Genomic DNA, 11,670 nt, shown 5'->3' on the forward strand with positions numbered 1-11,670 from the left:
CTGCAACCCAGGCATGTACCCTGGCTGGGAATCGAACCTGGGACACTTTGGTTCCCAGCCCACACTCAATCCACTGAGCTGCGCCAGCCAGGGCAAATTTTTTAAAAATTAAGAAAAAATGTGTTTGTGGGCAATAAGTCACAGAATCAACTTTGACTAGGTCATCAATGACTTCTATTGCTATTTTGATAGTTATTATCAAATCCAGGTAGAAGGGATGGAAAAGGGCCAAGGAGGGCTGCACAGGGAGTCTCAGACCTCAGCACAGTCTAGCCAAGTTTGGGCCAGGCCACTGAGGGTTCTTGAGCCAAACCATCGCCAGAGGGGCACTGGGCTTTCACCATTACTCCTGCTGTGCTTAGTCACTGCTAGAAGTAGTCTTAGCACAACTACAGGGGCAGGTTCTCAGGAGAGGCAGCAACCAGGGCCATCAGCCTGCTAATACCCCAACCTAGATACCAAAGGTGGGTTATTATGGCCACCATACTAGCAGAAAATGTCCTCAACTGGGAGTAATAAAAACTTCCTGAGAGTAAGAAAAGAAATCCTGGTAACTCCCCACTGTGAAACTACAAAGAGGATTTTTAAAAAGAATGTTTATCTCATGTAACACGAGTGGAGAAATGAGTGATGAGGAACTGGTGTAACCACTCGGAGAAACCTCTGGGAGCAAGGAGCATTGTGTTCTGGCTGTACCATCTTTGCCTGAGGCTTCTGCCTAATGGTCACAAGGTGACTTCCTTCCAGCTTAAACTTTTGTATCCAATTTTTAGGCACAAAGGAGGATGAACAACAAAGAATAAAAAGAGTCAAAGACCTGTTCCCTGTTCAAGAGTTTTCCCAGAGGCCATACCAGCAACTCTGCCTACCTATCATGGGCCTGGACATGGGACATGACTATTCCCTCAAGAAAGATGAAGATAGGGACTTCCAGCCAAATGGAGGCACTACACTTTGCCTCCTCACACAACCAAAAGAAGGACAACAACAAATTTAAAAACAAAAATAACCAGAACTGCCAAAAAATCAAACTGTATGAAAGTCAGACAACCAAGGAGTTGAAACATTCATCCAGACCAGTAGGAGGGGTGGAAATGGGCAGCCAGGGCAGAGTGGCAGCTGGAGGAACCAGGTAGGTGAGGTGGCAGCTGGCAGACCAGGCAGCACTCATTTGCATGTGGAAAACTGGGAGAAACAACTGAGGAACAAGACAGACCATGCAACCCACAGTTCCAGCATGAAGAAATAAAGTCTCAAAACCTCTGGCTGTAAAAACCTGTGGGGGTTACAGCAGCAGGAGTAACTCCAAGCCTCACAGGAGAGTTCATTGGAGAGACCCACAAGGTCCTAGAACATACACAAACCCACCCACCCAGGAATCAGCACCAGAAGGACCCAATTTGCTTGTGGAAAGTGGAGGCAGTGACTGAAAGCCAGTAGAAAGCTGAGAAAGTGGCATTGTTCCCTCTGGGACTCCTCCCCGACATACAGGCCACAACACAGAAACTTGGGTTGCCCCACCGTGGTGAACACCTAAGGTTCCGCCCCCTACTAACAGGAGCCCCTGAGACAAAAAAAAAAAAAAAAATACAGCCCAAATGAAAGAACAGATCAAAGCTCCCAAAATAGAACTAAGTGATGAAGACACAGCCAACCTATCAAATGCAAAGTTCAAAACACTGGTAATCAGGATACTCACAGAAATGGTTGATTATGGTCTCAAAATAGAGGAAGAAGTGAAGGCTATGCAAAGTGGGAAAAAAAATGTACAAGGAACCAACAGTGATAGGCAGGAAACTGGGACTCAAATTAATGGTTTGGACCAGAAGGAAGAAATAAACATTTGGCTAGGACAGAATGAAGAAACAAAAATTCAAAAAAATAAGGAGAGACTGAGGAACCTCTGGGACTACTTTAAATGTTCCAACATCCAAATCATAGGAATGCCAGAAGAAGAAGAGGAAGAGCAAGAAATTGAACACTTATTTGAATAAATAATGAAAGAGAACTTCCTCAGTCTGGCAAAGGAAATAGGCTTCCAGGAAGTCCAGGAATCTCAGAAAGTCCCAAAGAAGCTGGACCCAAGGAAGTATACAACAAATGGGTTTGGTGGGTTTGATCCCTCATTGGGGTGTTTATGGGAAGCAACTGGTCAATGTTCCTCTCTCACATGGATGTTTCTCTCTCTCGCTTTCCCTTTTTCTCTCTGTAATCAGTCAGCAGTGGCAGCGGGGGCCACAGGAAGCATTGGTTGTGATTCTTCCTCCCAACCACAAATAACAGACAGAGGGCCAGTGTGGACCCCAGCTAGCTTGGAAGCACCAGATCATGAAGAGAACTGAGTCTGTGAAGACTTGCTAGGAAACTCTCCACTACAGGGACTCTGGTTGATGAGTCACATTGTTCCTTATGGAAAAGATAAAAACTTTCTCGGCTGTCATCTTGGCTACTGGCTGTTTCTTGTATATTTTGGTAAAATGTCACATAAAGAAATTATGTGCTGTTATTATCAAAAGAAATCTATACAATGAAAACAAATATGCTCCACAGAGTCAGCCCATTATGTGCCTCTGTTACAAATCCAAATTTCTGCATCTAGTGCTTTGTTAACACAGCTTTGAATCTCACTGTTCATATTCAATACAATGGAAAATGCCCAAAAAACCTTCAAATGTGACGTGATTTTTCTTCGTCATGAGTGAACCTGTTTGAAATCAGCATCATCTTTCCTTCAAAAAGTGGAATTCATTATTTTACCTTATTTTTTAAAACCAATAAATCTTATCTTATGGAACAACAAAATAATAATAAGAGAGAATCAATCAACAAAAAAAAATTTTAAATAAATTATATTTCCAATCCTCAAAAAAGGATGTTTGTGGGAGGAGAGAAAATTGAATAGGTTGTCTGCTAGTAACATTCTTTTATTAATGTTAAATTTCATAGTTTGATTATAGAGAAAAAGTGTCTACTGGGACACAGTTCTTGATGGGCAGTTCACATGTCCACATGTCTTACTGTGTTCTGGACTGTGTCTTCAAGGATGTTCATATAGCAAACCTCCTCACAGCAGGGGCAGGTTTGTTTGCTGCTCAGTCTAGGGCAAAGATCGGGCAGGTTTGTTTGCAGCACCTTAGAAAGGCCTGGTGTTCCTCAACTGTGACACAAACCCCTGCATGTGGAGCAGCCACCAGAGTTGATTCACATCACCCGTGTGGGACTTGGGAGGCAAGGGAAACTGACAAGAGCCGGAAGCTAATGTTTCCTGCTATAAACATGTAATGTTTCCAATAAAGTCCTTGGTCTCTGACCCAGACATCTAGTGTCTTTGGTCAACATCCATGAAACGTTAGCTTACAAGCAGGGGAAAATCTCAGATCTTCCAGTTCCTGACAATGGCTTTGTTCTCAGGATAAATGCTAAACAAGGATGCTGAATACTAAAGGAAGGGAGAGAAACACTAAAGATGTCACATATCTGTAATGGCCATTATAAAAGAAAGTTATACACAAGCAAAGAAAGATATAAAACTGTCAAAAATATTGACAACTGGTGAATCCAGATGAAGTCATGGGATTTGGGAAAATTCCCCCAACTAATTTTTATACAACTAGCATATCCTTTTTTTAAGATTTTATTTATTTTTAGAGAGAAAGGAAGAAATAGAGGGAGAGAAACATTGATATGTGAGACAAACATTGATCAGTTGCTTCTCACACGCTCCCACTTAGCCACAACCAAAACATGTGCCCTGGAATCCAACTAGTGAATTTTCCGTTTGTGGAACGGCACCCAACCCAGTGAGCCACAGCAGTCAGGACAAGACTAGCATATACTTGAAACAATAAAAGAGGACAGCATGAGGAGGGGGAGACTGCAGGCCAGTCTCACTCAAAGATGCAAAAATCCTACCATATTAGCAAACTAGGAGCAATGATGTGTAATAGATAAGTGATGGCCAAGTTATCCAGGAATGCAAGTCTAATTTCACAGTGGAAAGTCCATGAAAGTAACTTGTCACACAAACATGTTAAAAAATAAAAGTTATATGTATTTATTCATTCATTCATTCATTCATTCGACAAATACATATTGAATCTCTGCAATGTTTTCTACCATTGTTCTTGGGGTTTCAAAATACACCAGTGAACAAATATTATCATTTCAGGAGATGCAGAACAAACATTTGATAAAACCCAATATCTGTTCATGAGAAAGAATACTAATACCCTAGGCAAAGTAGGGAACCTTCTTATCCTGATAAAGTTGTCCACAAAAAGTTTACAGCAGACACCAAACTGAAAGGTGAAATATGGAAAGAACGCCCCTTAAGTCAGGAAGAAGAATGCCTGATACCACTTTGGGTTGATAGGGTTTAAGCCACAGCCAGGTACAGTTAGGCAACAAAAGCATGAGAAAGGTACAAGGATTCAAAATGGATCAAATAAAATCTGCACTTGTAAATATGATTATCTGTAGAAAAAGGTCTATGTATGAGTTACTAAAATAAGAGTGAAGCAAGTTTGCTACAAGCTGAACTCCTCAAGCAAAGAGAAATATCTATGAGAACCAGCAAAATACATATACTTCTAGTCCTTCTCCAGAAACATGTAGCCTCATTTAGTTTGAAGTAGCCAAAGCCTATGAAAGAAAACCATTCGATGTTTCACAAAAAGTCCAAAAGGACTTTTAAAGCACACAAGGAAAAGAACCAAATTAGAAAGTGCAGGATTGAAACTACAGCTTTGTTAACATTGGACAAAATCAATCCACTTATGTTTTCTAGGATGAGAGATATGTTTTGCATCTGAACTGGGGTCATGATTATAGGGGTGAATATTTAAAATGGTGTGTTTTACATACATGCTTAACCCATAGACACAGACAACAGTGTGATGATGGCCAAGAAGGCAGGGAGGGTGGTGGGGGTGGGGGAAGGTGGGCAAAGGGCAAGGAAAATGGGGACACCTGTAATAGTATAAACAATAAAAATAAAGTAAAACAATAAATAAAATAAAATGGTGTGTTTTTATGTGTAAATTAAGTTTTGACACAAAATTATAAAATTAAACATAGTTTTTAAGAGATAGTGAAAGAAATTATTACCTATATGAAATACACATTTGAAGACTTTTTGGTCTTCTTAGAAATATGGAATATAAAAATAACAGATATATTTAACTATAAAATATTGTGATTCATCAATTAGCACAAACTGCCATTTCATGGAGTTCATCAATTGACTTTGAACATAAATTATGTGGTCAAAGATGAAAAGATTTTACCATATTTGTCTTCAAAGTGCTACCCGTTAAAAAAGAATGTTCACAAATTTGTATCAATAATGTTTAGTTAATTTTTAATAGACATTCATCTCTAGCATCCAAAAAACATTAAGAATATATTTGTACAAAGAAAAGCTACATTTTTAATATTCAGTTGACCTTTGAACAACATGGGTTTGAACTCTAGGTTCCCCTTATATGCAGGGTTTTTTTAAACAGCTCTGTTGAGGTAAAATTAAATGAGGTAAAATTAAATGAGGTAATATTAAAACAGCAAATATTTAATTTATACAATTTGATGGGCTTGGACATATGAAAATGTCAATGAAACTACTGTCATAATCAAGGTAAGAGACACCTCCCAGAATTCTCCATGTCTCTTGTGTGTGTGTTGTGGGGGGGGTTGTTAAGAGAACTTAACGTGAGATTCACCCTCTTAACCAACTCTGAAATGGACAATCCTGTACTGTTAATACAGGCACTGTGTTGTGCAGCAGCTCCTCAGAAAGTAGTCATCTCCCACAACTAAACTGCCCATTGAACAATAACCCCCCATTTTCCTCACCTCCTCACCCCTGGAAATCACTATTGTACCCTTTATGAGTTTGACCATTTTAGCAGATTTTTTCAATAAGTACACAGTCAGCCCTCTACATCCCCATTTCACAACCACAGATCCAACCAAAATATAGTTTTCAGCCCACAGTAGGAAATCCATGGATATGGAGGGCCAACTATATGCATCTGTCTGTCATTTTTTATAAGGAACTTGAGCCTCTGTGGATTTGGGTATCCACAGGGTCCTGGAACCAATCTCCTACAGATACTGAGGTATGACTGGAGTTCAGTTTGGGGAAGTCCAGAATCATATGAAGTTAATCAGGCTAACTTCACCTAGATTTTTCACTCCACAGGGTAGATGTCAGTGATCCTAATGCCCTCATTGTTCAAGGATCAGTTGTATAGCATTTAGGAAAAAATAATTTTATGAAAAACATGAAAAAATATGGAGTTCCTAGGAAGATATCTGACAGTAAATGTGCCAGACCCTCATAGGAAAAGATATAAAACTTTACTGAAATATATTAAAGAATGCCTAAATAAATGCAGATACTGAGTTCATAGTCTGAAAGATTTAATAAGATAAAAATGTTGATTCTACTGGTACTGATTCAATTAAATACAGACATGATACCAGTATGATTTTTTGTGGAACTCTGCAAGCTTATTGTTAAATGCATATGAAGAAATAAAAGGCATGGAAAGGACAAGTCACTCTTGAAGATAAACATGTTGTAGGAACCTGCCCCTCAGATACTATGAAATAGTATAAAATTATTAAAGATGGTTCTATACTAATGCAAGGACTAACAAACAGATTAGAACAGAATGGAAGGCCCAGAAACAAAAGCATGCACATAGAAACAACTTATGGGAACTGACTTTTCGATTAGCGTTCTAGGAAAATCTACCAGGGAAGAAATTAAATGGACCTCTTATGACCCCTTATATAAAATATCAATAATGGATAAGAAAATATTTTTGAAGCTATTTTAGAAGAATTATGTAAACATTTTAGAAGTCAACAGAGTAGAACATATTTATAACTGCACATTATTGTCCCAACACAATCAGCCACAGATCACAAAGGACAAAACCTATAGTGTGACAAAGTCAAGTTTACTGGCTCATTACTGTGACGAAGACCACACACCTGAGGAAACATGGGGTGTCTCACCAAACAAAGGAAGATATGTGAACATTATAGAATTTGGCGGGAGGAGAGAGTTCAGATAACTTTAAATGAAGTTGTATTTTGATGGGCTCAAAGTAAAATGACACTCTGAGTTAAACTAAATCTAAGAGATATCAGACAATATTTAGAACTAAATAAAAATTTTAAAAATCTTGGACCATGAGGTCAAGAGGGGGAAATAGGAATAGGGGGTCCATACATGGTAATGGGTGGAAACTAGATTTTTGGTGGTAAGCACACAATAGGGGACACAGATATCAAATTATAAGGTTGTACACCTGAAATTCATATAATGTTATTAACCAATGTTACCTCAAATTAAAAATTAACTACAGACCAGCCAACTCAAGGGAGGCAGCAGCAGAGTGGCAGCAGGGGTGCAGTCAGGCGCTGAGCCCTGTCCAGGACCCAGCAGCACATGGGTCCCTGCTCAGCACATGGTTTTGGCATTGTTGGGAAAAGGGGGACTGCTGAGGGAAGCTGGTGACAGCACTAAGGAGAGAAGGCTCCTCATGGGGAACAAACTAACTCGTCACCTGAAGCCCAAGGCCAGCCCCAAGTTGGGCCAGCAATCCAGCCAAGTGAAGGCTGACAATGACTGTGAGGTCTATGAGGCAGGGACCAGGGACTCCATGACAGTTCCACCTGCCCAGCTGCCCTGGAGCCTGCTGAGTTGGATTTTGGAGCCTGCAAAGACAACCATGCTCCACATATGAGCAAATGAGAGATGCCCAAAGTATTGCCTTCAGAATCAAACCCTTCTGACCATCCAAGGGCAAATACAATTTCTCTGAACAATTCTGAAACAGAGAAACAACTATTTAAAGCACATATTCCCAGTGTGCCCTACTAAAAAGTATACCTCATGCTCACCTGTATTCCTAGCAGGGTCAGCCAGCCAGCCTATTCTTAGAATCACAGCCCAATATGTGATCTTAGAAATATTTCCTCATAAAGAACAGAGATAGATCGCTTCTCAGCCTTTTGGCTAAGATCAGGTGTAGATATCTGTTCTTCCCAGTTTGTCCTCTCTCTGAGGACAACATATTAAATGGATTTTTGAGCAGGGAGATGGAAGAGGAGCTTGCTCTGTCCATGCTGTAAGTACATGGGCCCAGTATTGCAGTACCTCCGGAACAGTGCACCCCCACATGGACAAAAAGAGGAAAAAGGAAAAAAAGGAAAAGAAAAGAGCTGGAAATAGACTGTACAGTATTTTTGATGAAAGATTATATCCACTCATATGAGAAATGGTTCCAGAGGAATACTTTAAGCAAGATCCTAAACCCAAATTTATACACAGATTTTTTTTCATACTATTTTCAGAGCTACACAGCTAATAGCTAACTGCGATAGTAACTTCATTTACTTAGAAAGGCTTTTGACTTATGCCAAGATCAACATTTGTCCCACTAACTGTTCAAATTGTTCTGAGAGCCATTATTCTTGGTATGAGTTTTGGGACAATCAGACGGTATGGATGGTGGACTACTACCAGCTCTTCAAGGACATAATTACAGTTGAGGACATAAATTTTGCCTATAAACAAAGCCTGGTAGAGAAGACCCACCTGCCCCAGATAATTCCAGGAATCGATCACTCTAAGAATAAGCATAATTTCTAGGTGATCATCATCTCAAAATTGACCATTAGTCTTGGCGGTGGAAGAAAGCACATACCATAAGTGGACAGGTCAGATTAAGCCTCCATGCAGCTGTGGAGGCCTGGCCTGGACCAGGGGACATGCTCCACCGCAAACTGCCTGTTTCTGATGAAGGAAAGAAAGCATTATAGAGAAAGTCTAGGTGAAATACTAATTGCTACTTACAAAGTGGAATCAGAGAGACCCTCAAGCCTAAATAACTACCACAGTTCCTCAAATAGCCTTCATGACAAGAGGATATTCACTGACTCCGTGTAGGAAGAGACCTCAGGTCCAGGTCTACTGTGCGGCAGTGCGTTCTGGGTGAGGCGTGCACTCCCGGAGACAATGTGCTGCCTGTGGATGGTGCCACTCTGTCATCCAGGACCGCCCTGAGCAGGAGCCGTGGTTGCTCAGTGCATCACTGCATTTTCCTTCAGATTGGTGACATAAGAACGGCTGAAAAGTATCTTCAAGACGTGAAGAAAGTAACAGAAACTGGATGGGCTGTACGGGTTAATAAACAGAGCTTTCCTTCAGAGCTTTTGGTCAGAATAACTTTGCAGAAGCCCACAGATTCCTTACAAAAATTTTAAGGAGTAACTCAACAAATGCAGTGTCCAAAAGCAATGCCACCATGGGTCTTCTCTACTTGGGCAATCTTAACATCTCCCTGCAGCAGCTTCAGGTCTTGGTGCAGCAGGACCCCAAGCACTATGTGCAGAGGGTGTGCAACTCAATCTGACCACCATGCACGAGCTAGAGTCTTCCCAGCACATGCATAGCAAGCAGTCCTGGCTCCAGGCAGTTGCCAGCAAAGAAGGGAACAGCTTCAACACTCAGTGCCTCAAGCTGGCCTATACCACTCCTGTTCTGGAAGCACCAGGTCTTTGTAAACTGTACATTGCAGCTAATATATGAATGTGACTGGTGTATTGGTGAAGCCTCTCTCACTGGAGTCTAGGAGCGTGTCTCCTTGGTCCAGAGCCAACCAAGGCTGTTGTGCAGTTTGCTGAACTCCAGTCAGTTCAACCCCGCAGCTCTGCACTGCTTGTGATTTGGGGTAAACTTGCCATTGGGATGGTGGTCACAGACAGAGAAAATCCACAGGACACACTGGGTCCCTTTTCTTTATTCCTAGAAGCAGCATTGCTTGGTTTATTAACTCTGAATATCCTCAAAGAAAAGCTGGAAAATGAAACATAAACCATTCTCACACTGTGCCTAAGTGTCTAGTACATTTAATAAAAATGGAAGGGCACCAAAAATTAATTAATTAAAAATAATTACTTTAAAAACCCATGTAATATTGCTAAAGGGGTATTTAAAGGGCTATATATGGCCTTAAATGCTTTTACTAAAAAGAAAAAACACACAAACTGAAAATTAAAGAATTAGATCTCCAGCTTAAGAATATGACACTGATTTGATTTTTTTAAAAAATGTAAGCCCACATTTGCAACATTTGTAAAGTTTCTCTCCCACTCTGAAGTTCCTTGTGCAGAAGGTGAAGGCCCAGCAGAAGTCTTCCCCAGACCGAAGATATTCACCTGAGAGGTCGATGGCGCTTTCCCACATACTTCCATTCCTAAGGCTTCTCTTCACTATGAGTTCTCACATGTTTCCTATGGAATGAGTGACTACTGCAAAGTTTCCCACAGTCATTGCATTGGTACACCATCTCTCCTGGAGGTCCCCTCTTGTGGGCAGTCAGGTTGGAGGCCCTACCGAGGGTTTTTCCACAATCATGGCATTGGTAGGGCTTTTCCCAGAATGGGTTCTCATGTGCACCATCAGATGGAACTTCCTGCTTATATTTTCACTGCTGTCACTGCGCATATAGTTTCTTCAAAGTATGCACTCCCCAGTCAGGTCACAGCTCCTTATGAAGACCTTTCCACAGCCACAGCATTCATACAGTTTCTCCCAAGTGTATGAACCCTCCCATATATGACCAGGCTTGAACTAGATCTGAAGAATTTCCCACACTGGTCACATTCATATAGTTTCTCGACAGTGCATGTCTCCAAGTGTGTCTGTCCTAAGAGGTTAGTGGTGACTAAAAGATTTCCCATGCTGAAGACATTCAGATGCTTTCTCACCAGCATGAGACTGAGCATAGACTTTATGGGATGAAGAATGGCAACACTTGCCCACATTCTTTACATTCATTGCATTTCTCTCCTATGTAATTTTCTCTTGGGCAAAATAATGTTAGAACTTCTAATGACTTTTCCACATAGATTACATTCATGGAGTTTCTCTCCAGGATGCCTATTGATTAAGGATAAGTGGTAACTGGAAGATTTCTCACTTTCCTTTCATTCACAGGGATTCTTCCCTAGAAAAAATCTGCAGTAAGAAGAAAGGAAAATCCTGCATTAGAAGTTGCTACCATTCCCAGAGCATACCTCCTGCTCCTGCCCTCTTTGAGTCCTTTCAAACTGAGTGAGGTAGATGCTCTGTCACAAGGTTCTGTCAGTCATGCCACTCATACAGCTTATTATTTACAGACTTTGTTCTGATAATTGTTGAAACAAAAACTGAATTATGTGTCAATATTCACTATCTGAGTCACATTTGTGGATATTCCTACTCATGGACTTCTCACATGAATAATCACTTTAGAATGTTCCTCAAACTCATAATACACAGAGATTCTCTCCTGAGCAATGAATGACTTCTCTTGGCTGAAGGTCACTGGCCCCAGCTGTCTGTCCTTGTGGCTGTACTGTTCTTCCACCTCAAGGCAACCCAGACTTCCACTCCAGAAAGCCAGCAAGGAGCCCTGGACAGTTTTTTTCTTTTCCTTCCAGTAGATGGTTTTTCCCAAACTTTATTCTGCTTTGCAATGGTCTCTCTGGTTTTAAGTTGAAGTCAAGACTTCTTGCCTGAAATGACTGGAAAGAAAAAAAAATTAAATTCCTATAGAAATAAATGATGAAATAAAGGTAATTTTTAAAAAATAATCCAGGCTCATACAAACT

The 11,670-nt window shown here is 40.6% G+C and overlaps 1 non-coding gene across 1 annotated transcript; it reads left to right on the forward strand.

Moving 5' to 3' along the window:
* The first annotated feature begins 8,009 nt into the window (after positions 1-8,009).
* On the forward strand, positions 8,010-8,191 carry LOC123828646. The gene has a single exon (XR_006787491.1). It is a non-coding gene; the product is annotated as a U2 spliceosomal RNA (small nuclear RNA).
* Positions 8,192-11,670: the final 3,479 nt, after the last annotated feature.

The sequence above is a fragment of the Phyllostomus hastatus genome, unplaced genomic scaffold (genome assembly GCF_019186645.2).
Source record: "Phyllostomus hastatus isolate PE091 unplaced genomic scaffold, TTU_PhHast_1.1 phas_contig_98, whole genome shotgun sequence".
Lineage (NCBI taxonomy): Eukaryota > Metazoa > Chordata > Mammalia > Chiroptera > Phyllostomidae > Phyllostomus > Phyllostomus hastatus.